Here is a 12,298-nt window from a genome sequence, read left to right as displayed (position 1 = left end):
ACTTTAATATATACTAAAGGGTTGAAAAATAAAAATCAATGTATGCCAATCAATAGACCTCTAGAAAGAAACATGGTTTCTCAGCTTTGCTTGTCTATAAAGGGAAATGCTCTTGCAGCCTAAAAATGTACTAAGTAGAAAAGACTAATAATGTAGGAGCTAAGTTGTGATTAAACCAAAGTCACCGCCAACTGGTCTCATCACAAAGTGAGCCAGGTGTTTTCCCAGAGTTCTGTGCTTTCACATTTCACATACTTCATTTCACATAATGAAGCACCAGAGAAGGGGCAACCAGAGAAAGCAGACCCACTGCAGAAAAATACTCACGGCTGGAAGAAATACAGGACTCAGATCTCATGGCCTTTGTCTCTTCCATCCACCCTATTCCTATTCTGGGCCGTCCCAAAGGGCATTTGGATCAGAAGGAACAGCTTGGGAGGGAGTCCCCATGTTGTTCTGATTTAATGGGCATGGCTAACAGATAGCCTGACCAGAGACATCCTCTACTGACTCTGATCACAGCAGAAACGGAAACCTCTCTTTTGAGATTTTTATGGATAGGAGCCCTCAAAGACTTCTTTTTGAAAGCAGAAAGTAGGTAGAGTGTGTTATAGCCTGTTCATAGGCACCCACAACTAGTATGCCCATATAAGTCAGTCCCCTGGTCTCTACCCCTAAAAGCATTCCACAATGGAAGGATAAAAGTTGACCTGGAAAGGGGAACAGGGAGGTTAAAACCAATCAAGAGTCTCAAAGTTAACAATTCACCTCGGATCATCCCTGCATTCATCTCTTGGGAATGACAATTCAAAACTAAGCCAGCTTTAAGCTTTCATGGCAGCAACCGCATCAGGACCACCTCCACCCTAGGCATTTGGCTGCATACGGAGGCAAGAAAACCCACAAGCCTTCATTATGTTCATTATGTTATGGTAAGTTCCAGAGGGAATCACTGTTGAAAGCTGAGATCTGCACCCTCTCTATAGGCCTCCATGGAAGAACCATTTCACTTAGCAAAGCCAAGGAATTCTGTTCCCACTTTTTTTTCCTTTTTAAGATTTTATTTATTTTTTCATGAGACACACACACACAGAGAGAGAGAAAGAGAGAGAGAGAGAGGCAGAGACATAGGCAGAAGGAGAAGCAGGCTCCATGCAGGGAGCCTGATGTGGGCTCCATCCTGGGACTCCAGGATCACACACTGGGCCAAAGGCAGGTGCTAAACCGCTGAGCCACCCAGGGATCCCCTTCTGTTCCCATTCTTAAGAGTCAAAATTTTCTGGAGCAAAAAAAAAAAAAAAAAAAAAAAAAAAAATACACCTAGCTCTCATTCCCAGGAGCCCAGCTTTGCACAATTTGTATAATTATCTGGTTCACCAATATCTCCTCTCTAGGCTTGGTAGTGCTGTCTAGCTCTCAAAGTTCTACATCTTCCAAGGTTGGTACAAATGACCCCCCACATACCTGAAACCTTTACTCACTCCACAACTCTTTCCTTCCTCCTCTTCCATGAGTTGGAGACTCTCCCTCTCCAACTCTCTAAGACATTTCTCTATTTTTCTTTCCAACCAGCAGTCTTCTAAAATACCTCTCTACCTAGAAGATGAATAATCGGTACATATGAACGTCTCCCATAAACAAAATGCCATAACCTTTCCTGATTCCAGTTACACAACTGCCATCCCATCTGGACTCCATGAAGCCTGCAATACGGCTACCACAGACCTTCCCACCATCCTGGTCTGCTCTCCCTTCCTCATGATGATGGAAGCGGCGCAGACCTCAAGCAGGCACTCCCCATCCCTGTCTTCCTTGATCTCAACAGCACTGTCCAAAAGAAGCCTGACGTGAGCCACATCTTAAATTCACATTTTCTGATCATCACATTCAAAACATAAAAAGAAAATGGGGAAGATTAACGTAAGCAACATATCTCATTTAGCCCAATGCGTCCACACTGAGATCTCAACATGCAATCAAGATAAAGAAATTATTAGCGAGCTCTTTTACACTCTTTCTCCCTATTTACTTATTGGAATCTGGTATATATCTCACATTTACAGCACATCTCAATTTAGATGTTTATGTTTTCTTACGAAGTATTTGGCCTTGATCTCAGTTTCATATAAATCATGACAGAAAAGTAGATTCACATGCCCAAGCTGTTCCCAACAGACAAAAAGTTCTCCAGTAACTCAATCAGTTGTTACATGTAAATTATTAGTTAAAATTAAAAATTCAGTTCTACCTACAATCCTCCTTGTTTCATCAGACTTCAGATTCCAATGGCAAGCGGCATTTCTCCTTGTTCATCAACAGTACTTCCAAATATAAAACACCCTCTTCTTGGAAGCTCGTATCACCTTCTCCCTGCACGTTGCCCAGCACCCCCTAGATGTCCCCCTATGCCTGTCAGACTCTGGCAGCTGGCTCCTGCTCTTCCTGTCCACCTCTAGCTCTTGTGCTCTGGATAACCTCAGGGCTGTGTCATATGCCAGCCAACACCTGCCCTCAGAGCACGGTGACCTCTGAATTCCAGGATCTTCGGCTCTTCTCCATTTCAGATGCCCACATCCACAGCTATCTTCTAGATCTTGTCATGACCCTGAATTGGCCCACATCGAGTCTAACACCCCATTCCGTGTCTTCACTCTAAACTTCTCATCCTCCCATTCCTCTGACTTTATGAAAACTCAATCCCCCGAGACTTCTCTTCCACCCCAGTCCACTGCCCTCACTCCCATCCTCACAGCACAGTAAGTGGGTCAGGAACAGAGCTCCTGAAACCAGACTCTGTGAGGTTGCACCCAACCTCGGCCACTTACAGGCTACGTGGCCTTGGAGAAATTATTCAACCTCTCTCACTTAGCTCTCTCTACTGTTAAAATGAGGGGAACAACCCTGTCAAACAGGCTGTGTGAAGATCAACCATAAAGCACTTAGCACCATGTGGTCGTTATGTCAATTTGTTAAACTGGGCCAGAGTAGAACAATAGTCTCCCCAACCACTCTTTGTCCTTCTGTCCAGCCACTGGGCAAAACCACACCCATGTCACTGCTGCCATCTGCCTTCCTACTCTCTACATGGCCAACCACATCCTCCTGGGGAAAATGCCAGCAGGCTGCAAACTGGCGCTCCCACAAATGCGGTCTCTGACACCAGCATTACTGTGTGAGCAATGCATGTCCGCCGTCAGCTCTTTCCACCATTCCCCACGCCTAACAGGCTTTTCCCCCATCAGAAGTGGAGGCTACAACAGCCGAGGGAAGCGCTAGCAAACTTCTAATGAGAAATTTCTGGAGAACTGAACACGAGTCAGAAACTAATGGGGTTTTATTATTACTTTGCTTGACTTCGAACTGAAGTAATCATTATGTTATAGAAAAAGGTAAATGACCTCTGCCCAGCCTAGCTCCTATCTAGAGGGCCAAATTTGTCCATAGACTCAAGGAGCTGGGATTTTATCGTCAAAACAGAGCAGTGGTGGAGCAAAAGCAACCTAAAGAAGACTTGGAAACGAAGCTGAAGGAAGACAGGAATGTCCGAGAGAGAGAGAGAGAGAGAGAGAGAGAGAGGGGGGCACTTAGAGGCCAACACCACCACAGGCTGGGTAACGGCCCTCAGAGAGGCCCACATCCACAGCCCTAGAACCTGTGAGCATGACTTAAGGCAATATGCAGATAGGATTATCTGATGGATACTGAGGTGGGGAGAAGTTCCTATGTTACGTGGTGGGTCCCAAATATAATCACAAGTGTCCACAGAAGATGGAGGTTGAGGGAGATTGGAGGTTGAGGGAGATTGGATGCTGAAGTAGAAGTTGTCACAACAGAAACAAGAGATTGGAATGATGTCAGGGAATGTCAAGGCAGCCTCCAGATGCTAGAAAAGGCAAGAAAAGAGATCCTCCCTAGGGCCTGTAGAAGGAACCAGCCCTGCCACACCTTGACTTGAGCTCAGTGACACTGATTTTGGAATTCCAAACTGCAGAACTCTAAGAGAAGAAAGTTCTGTTGTGTTAAGCCAGCAGCTCTGTGGTAATTTGTCGCAGCAGCAGTCAGAACCTAATACACACAGGCCATGAGGAAAACCTCAGGTGCTCCAGAAACCTTGCAAGAGGCCAGGCCCAGCCTGTGCCATGAGGGGACACTCAGATCTGGTCGTGAGGGTCTCAGCCCTGATGCTCAGACTGGCCAACGAAGGAGACTCATCAGGACAGCCCTGGGTCAGCGCACGCCTGCATTCAACACTGCTTTGGATGCCATCACCCTGCTCAGAGGGGCTGCTGAGCCTCCTGGTCTGAAAAACAAGATACTCTAGGTGCTCCCAGAATTAATAGACTCTTCACAAACCTCTAAGCATTGGAGACCCCAGAGAACCAAAATGAATGGGGTATGTTCAGAACATAAATCTCTACGTAGATCTGTTAGGGGTCAAACTGTGTTCCCCCCAAATTCACAGGCTGGAGTCTCAACACCAGTACTTTGCAATGGGACTTTATTTGGAAATGGAGTCATTGTAGCTGTAAAGAGGGAAGATGTCACTGGTGTGGGGAACCCCTACTCCAGTATGCCCAGTGTCCTCATAGAAGAGGGAAAATCGGACACAGATACTCCCATGAGCACATCATGTGAAGATGGGAGTGCTGAGGCCACAAGCAAGAAATCACCAGGGGCAAGTCCTAGAAAGATCCTCCCCCCCCCCCGCCCCACCCCCAGCTTCAGAGGGAGCCCGGCCCTGCCCGAACCCTGGGCTCCAACTTCTGGCCTCCAGAGTCCTGAGACAATACTTTGTTAAGGGCAGCCCTAGCCCATGAATGCGAAATCCTGACAGAAAGGAAAGAAACTAAAGCTGCCCGCCCCCACCACCCCCACCCCCGGAAGAACAGGCCCCAAAGAAGGAGCTGGATTCAGACGGTAAAGCTCAGCCGGGTGGGCTACAAAGGGAGGAGCAGAGACAGGGAAATGCGGCCCTTCTGGCGCCATCCCCAGCCCCGCTGCAGACAGAGCCGTGGAGGACCTGGAGGACGGGGCTTCTGCTGCCCTGTGAGGCCAGGCCCCAAGGCTAGAGAGAACCAGAAGCTAGGCAAAGCCAAAGGTGGAGGTGATGGGCTGTTCAGGAGACCCTGGGGCACACGTCTTGAAAGTACCAGCCTCAGCTGCTGTGAGGGGGATTCTCTCTAAGGCAACTGTGAGCCCCAAGCAGCTCACGTGGCCGAGGCGGCCAGAGCAGGAGCCAGAGCCATGACAGTGGCGTCTAGAGTTCTCCTTCCATTTCTCTGGCCGTAGGGGGGCGCTGTGAAGACAGCCTTGGGGTCTCCTGAGATGAAGACATTCAGCAAGGCCAGGACAGTGAGGACACCGTGAGGGAATCATTCACGTCTGTGAAATTGTGCTTCCATAAATTATAGGTTTACAACCTCTGCTGTTAAGAGGGAGAAAAAGAGTGGTTTCTACTGAGAATTAGAGGGAAAAAAATATTGTAACTGAGTGAAAGAGAACAGAGCTCCTAACCAGAGGAGAGGCTCCTTGAAGAAGACCGAGATCAACACGTGGAACCTCACTAGCTTCCACCCTGGCTTCCCTCCAGTGGTGGTGGGTGAACCATAGCTCAGCCCCCCACCGTCCCTGGTTATGCTCATGCCCTCCCTGAGCTTGCAGGCTCACAGAGCAGGGGTCACCTTCTCTTGCATCTAGAACAGTCCCCACATGGTCCCTGTGACTTACTTACAAAAACAGAAGCACTAAGTCACGTCAGCTCAGAGGTACCATCCTTTAAAGGATCATATACAAGGAACAATCCTTGATTACTGAGTTCTTAGCATAAGCGTCCTTAGCCCAAGCCTTGATGGGCCACAGCTGAGGGGACTCAGGGCCCAGAATATGTGGTCCAGAGACAAATTTACTGTTCTGACTTTGTTTCCCTAACTACATAATTCACCAGAAAATTCTCTCTTGTCCTTCAGTATTGAGAACATATTAATTCCGCTCCCTTCTCCCCACACACCCCACTCACTCTCCAGGGGCTCCATTCCCCAGATCCCTACCAGCCCTCAAGTTCTATTCCTTGGAGATCCTCCTCCTCTTACAGAGAACCCTCTCGTGGCTGTTTTCTTGGGAATTAGTCTTTTCTCCTAGAATTCCTCTGCAACTTTGACAATCCTACCACCAAAACAAAAACCAAACACCACTCACCCAAGTCCTCAGCACATGCAGCCTAAGGCGACGAGAGCCCAGAGGGGGTTGCAGTGTGACTAAGCAAACAATAAATAATCTTGAAGTGAATATTAAAAATCCCCTTTTGGGCAGCCTAGGTGGCTCAGCGGTTTAGCGCCGCCTTCAGCCCAGGGTGTGATCCTGGGGTCCTGGGATCAAGTCCCGCATCAGGCTCCCTGCATGGAGCCTGCTTCTCCCTCTGCCTGTGTCTCTGCCTCTCTCTCTCTCTCTCTCTCTCAGGAATAAATAAAATCTTTTTAAAAAATAAAAAATAAAAATAAAAATCCCTGTTTGCCCATGCCTCCACTGGGAAGGTCTCTTGGTCCACCCCTTCCAATGCTCCACGCTGCTGCACTGTGATCCCCTCACCCACTACCTCAACACAAGGTGTGTCCTATGATGACGCAACTTCCTCCAGGCCACACCCCCAGGGCATCGCCTTCCTCCCTACAGGGCTCACAGAGCTCTTCCTAAATTAAGACAGTGCCCTCCCAAAGATATTTTTCTGGTGCTCATGAATAGGATGGCAAGTTTTCCATAACGATACTATTCAGACCTGGTTAAAACTGGCTGGTTAATTTTTTTTTTAATTTTGCCTGGTTTTCCTTATTTTTAAGAACCAATTAATGTGATTTGTTTTTTGTTTTTAGTTTACTGCTGTATTTAGCTTGAGTTCCTACTTATAAATAAACCTACTCTGGCTCACCTACTCCATTCGTTTTTGCTTTATATCATGTTTTGACAAATTCTGACAAAGTTATAAAAGAATACGAAGCAACCAACTGCCTTCACTTCGAACTCATCTTAAAAAGTTCAATTTTATTCTTGCTAATAACCCAGGAAATTGATACTTACAAAAACTGGAAAATCTTGTTTTTCTAACTATGATTAAAAAAAAAAATTGTCACTCCTACTCAAAAGTAATTATACTAACAGCTTATAAGAAGAATTTATATTGAGTTATTAAATTAGTGACAAATGTATTTTCTTCCAGTCCGGGAATAACCTATAAATGATTTCACACATACTTGGACCCCTACAGTGCCCTTAAATTCATTTCTTCTCATGGTAAATTTTTAAAAAGCAGGGAGGAGAAAAAAAATGTTTTTGCTAATATGTTTTGGTAATTTAACTCTTTCCAAATCTCTCCCACATCCTTCAGAGACCAGGAGTTGTGTATATTCCAGTCATCTCCTCAAAAGTAAATTCTATTTGAGTGGAAGAAAAAGTTTTAGTGACAAGAATACAGATGGATGTGTAGGCATTTGCATTCTCTGCCATGTTCTACCCCTCTAACTCTGAATAAGCTATTTAGCCTCTTTGAGACTCAGTTTCCCCATTCATACCTTGAAGTTCCAAGTAACTGTATCCAAAATCTCAAAAGAGGCAAGAGGGATTACCAAGTGTCCTTTGATGGCAGTACTGGGTTGGCCTTTTTATCGTCTGGAATATTTTTCAACTCTGTAGGAGCAGAGTTTAACCTGCAAATTTTGGTCCAGTAGGAACTGGTGGGGTTCAGGACACACTGCCCCAAAGCAGAACACTTTGGCATATTCATTATCTTAAGGTAATGAATATACGAAAAATGAAGAAAGCAGGAAGGTCACTCTGACCCCATGTTTCCCATTCCTCCCCCACCCCGCCCGTCCTTCCTTGAAACAGGCTTGAAATTTCCAAGTGAAAGGTATTTTCCCATACCAGGGGGAAGGAGATTGCTCTTATCACCAAAGATAGGGGGTGTGGGGCTGAGACATCTGTGCAAACAAATCTTATTAAACTAACCCTTATCTTCCTGGTTACTTCTTTACCATTTACCACCTCTAGCCCAAACACCTCTGATTTGTCAATTTTTCACAAATGTATTGTTTCTTTGGCTAAAAGGTATAAAAGTGTCCTGCTCTCTTTCACTTAAAAATCCCCTTGATGAGTCAGCTAAAAAAAAAAAATAGCAATTTTATTCATCTCAACCCTGAGTACACATATTTTTAATAAGCTTCGTGTCAAAACAGGAGGGGCACATAAAGCACATCTGCTGTCACGAGGTTGTCCTGAGGAAAGGCAATTGTATGATTGATCAAGTTTAGAACTGAACTAGCTGCTTTCTTCATGAAACAACATCTTTACTCAAAAGAGTGACTGAAACTGGTTGGTGGACATTTCCCCAACAACAAATCAGTTATGCCTGTCACTTCAAGGAAAAGTGACAGTATTTGTCAGCTACGATAAAAATTTGAGCTCTTAAGCAAAAAAATAGCATTTTGGAAAATTTCGATCTCCCCCCAGGATACTGACAACTTCCAAATACTCAAAGACTTGGGTGATAAGATGGCTGGTGATATAAACAAGTGTGATTTTTTTTTTTTTTTTTTACACCATGTAACAAAACATGTCAACAAAACAGGTCCTTTGGAACAACTTTGTAACTTAATGACCTAATATTTTCCAAACGTCCAATGCACCAGGCAACAAAATCACGTCCGAATAAACAACCCATGCAGAGTGCAAAACAGACCAGTGGATTTTAATATACAGAGGGAAAAAATTAATTGACATGTTCTCAGATTCTCCATCACAACTAAAGGTTAAGAAACTACCTCTTGCTGGGGTTGAGCTGAAGTTTATTATCAAAAAAGAATATTCACAAGCTGAAGCTGCTCACTGCATTGCCTTTACTTGCCTGCCTGAGGCCCTCACATCACACCTGCTTGACTGGGAGGCATAGTGAATATGAGAAGTACACAAGGTTCTCCCTCGGCTCTAGGAAGAAATAAATTGTAAACTGTTAAAAAAAAGAAAAAGAAGAAAGAAGAAGAAGAAACCAAGGCAATAAGTTGTCCTTTTCCAACCGGATGTCCAGGTAAGTTCACACTTTCTTCACGTGCTTCAACCAACACAACGTATTACAACAGAATGAGTGTGGGAGCAGAGTGCTATACAGCTGTCTCCCTGTAAGCAGACTTTATAGAGATTTATAAAAATATAAAACGATGTCACTCTTCTAAGTTATTTGTTTTGGATCAGATAGTTATTTTTCATAAAATATCTGTTTTTTATGGTAACATATAATGGATTTATTATTGTTATTCTTAAGCAAAGAAATATTTTCAGTGTCTTAATTTCTACTAGGGGAAAAATTAATAGATAAAATGAAAGCTCTTTAAAAACCTCAGTAATATTTAATAGTGTAAAATGGACGGAAACCAAAAAGGGTGAGAACTGCTCTCTAAGCAGGGGGGTTTAGGTTATCGACCGATAGCTTTGTTTAATATGCAGGTTAGAAGACCAACACGGTCCTATCCCAGAGCCTATCAGTGCCCCTGCCCCTAAGTGAAGGACTAACAATATTCCCCATTCATACCAGGAACTACCATAACACAACATCTCTACTTATCTACACCATGGGCTTCTCTGCAGCCAACTGTAAGCATCCTGTGAATAAGAACCACAACTTCTATTCCCTTGTGCCTGCTAAGTACCTTACAAATGGCAAAGAGATGATGGGTTGATTTTCATCATAAAAATATATCTCCCAAGAGGCTATGTTCTCCTGAAGATGGACTCAACCAGCTTGCTGGTAACTCAACCAATTTGTAAGTAACACTTCCACAGCCTGGGATGAAGTACACTGTGCCTCTTTTCTAGATGCATCATTCTCTTCAATCAAAAGGGCGTGAGAAAAGGAGGACTCCTATCTAGTCAGCCAAACCAACCCAAGTTGAGTTTTTCAGTCTAGTGTTGCAACCGGATCCCCCACATCCTGAGGGCTATATTTATCAATCCACGGCACACTGAAACAAATTAACACAGGCATGACAAGTAGAGAAGAGGCAGTTGAGTTTAATAATTTTACATCTGTAAAGGATTTCTTACCTCTCCCTGGATTCTCAGAACATTGAGAATTCTCACTGCCATGAGAAAGGGTGGCTATTTTTACTTCTTATTAACCAATGAGCAAGCAGGCAAGGAGATGAAATCACCCACCAATGCCCATATAACAGCTTGGGGCACAGCGCAGAGCCCCCTCACTTCCCTGAAGGAACTCTGACTCCTGCTGCCATTTTGTTTTTGAAAGCGGTGGGGGGAAGACCATCAGTCATCTTTGCTCTTTTCTGGCTTCACTCTTGCTTATTGTGGGCTCTAATTCTTTGATTTGGATGCAAGAGTATTTCTTTTTTTAAATAAACATCATTATCTAGAAAATTTTCTTCTTTAAAAATGTCCAGTATGTCTCTGAGATTCCTTATTGGCACCTCTATAAAACACAACTCAACACAACTTGGCCAGAAACAGGTCAACGTCACTCCATGGCATAATAATGCAATTACCTGCCTCTTCTCTTATTTCTTACCTAGTAATATGTGTCAAAGTCCTGAGGTGTAACGTACAGTGATGTGTATAACCTGGCAATACACATTCCCATATTTTCTCAATGGTTAGATACAGATCAAGTCTGGAGAGCACTTTCCAAAAATACTTTGCTTTTAGAAAAGATACAGAACCTCAAAGCCAAAACACTCCGGAATGTCAGGGCTTTCTACCCTCATGTCGCTCAATTATTCCAGGTGTCTGAAATTATCATTTGGGAACTAGCACACTAGTGATACAGAATGCAGGTGGAAGGCCATCTGGGTCTCTATGACTAAGAGACGGGTATTTATAAACAGGCTCACTTATTTTTACTCCCCGGCTGTAAATACATAAGGTATCTTCTAGAGAGACCACCAATACTCCGATGCATAATTTTCAAAGACATCACAGATTTCTTTTTTTTTTAATTAATTTTTTTTGACATCACAGATTTCAAGCAGGGGCAGATTTGTACTCAGATCTGACAGTCCACTCTCACCGTAATCAGGTTATGACTGTTTTGCCAGGGACCTCTCACCCTCACAGGGCCACATCAAGCCACGGGTAGCAGAACGTGCACCTATACTCACCTGGACCAGCTCCCATTCCAGGATTCAGGCCTTCCAAAGACACATGTCTCGTGGAGGTCCTCTGAGATTTGTGGCTCTTTCATTTCACAAATATTAATAAGGGCAAGGAATGCTGGACTTGAGCGAGGGCTGTTTCCTTAAATCCCAAGGAGATGAGAGCTCACAATGATCTATGGAGAAGTTCCTCCTGCCCTCCACTCCTTACTGCCTTGCCCTACTCTCGGCTGTCTCTTCTGCCAAAGCCACAGCTCCATCAGACAAGGGCCTCCGGGGAAGCCGAGGCACAGGAGCTCCGGAGCTTCCCTGTTGCTGACCCCCACCTCCAGGAAGGTGGGACAGGCCTGCGAGGGCCGTGCCCTAACCATGCAGCTGACTCCATCAAGCTTCCCAGCTGTTGGCAGCAGAGGCCAGCTGGCCAACTCCTCTTAAAGTTTTCCTGGCGGCTTTAACATGATTTTGCTACTGAACTTGGCCAAAGCAGGAGTGGGGTGTCCTGAGGTGAGACACTGAGAGGACGAGCAAGACAGACCCAGGTTCAAATCCCAACTGTATCTTATATCTGGCCCTGGTGCAAACCACTTGACTCCTCTGAGCCTCAGCTTCCTCGTATGTAAGTGGGTGACAAAAATACCCATTTGTGAAGTTTAAAAGAGGAATTTTCTGGGACCCCTGGGTGGCGCAGCGGTTTGGCGCCTGCCTTTGGCCCAGGGCACGATCCTGGAGACCCGGGATCGAATCCCACATCGGGCTCCCGGTGCATGGAGCCTGCTTCTCCCTCTGCCTATGTCTCTGCCTCTCTCTCTTTCTCTCTCTGTGACTATCATAAATAAATAAAAATTTTAAAAAAAAAGAGGGATTTTCTATCAAGTTCCCAGAGCGAGGTCTAGTACATCAGTGTACTGCCTTTGCCTTCCATACTTTGCTCAAAGGAGAGAAAGTCAAGTCCTCCAACACAGAAGAGCCGCAGCTCTTTCTAATCCCATCGCTAGTCCTTTTGCTGTGGACTGGCTGTGCTACCCTCACTTATCCAGCAGAAGCGATTACATGGGGGCTCCCAAGAATTAAGACTTAAAGCCCCCAGACTCACCCCTTCCCTTGGTAATGGAGACGATATCCACACAACAGACTGGAAAGATCAGCTGCCC

This window comes from Canis lupus, chromosome 2 (genome assembly GCF_003254725.2).
Source record: "Canis lupus dingo isolate Sandy chromosome 2, ASM325472v2, whole genome shotgun sequence".
Lineage (NCBI taxonomy): Eukaryota > Metazoa > Chordata > Mammalia > Carnivora > Canidae > Canis > Canis lupus.
Note: the sequence above shows the minus strand (reverse complement) of the source record.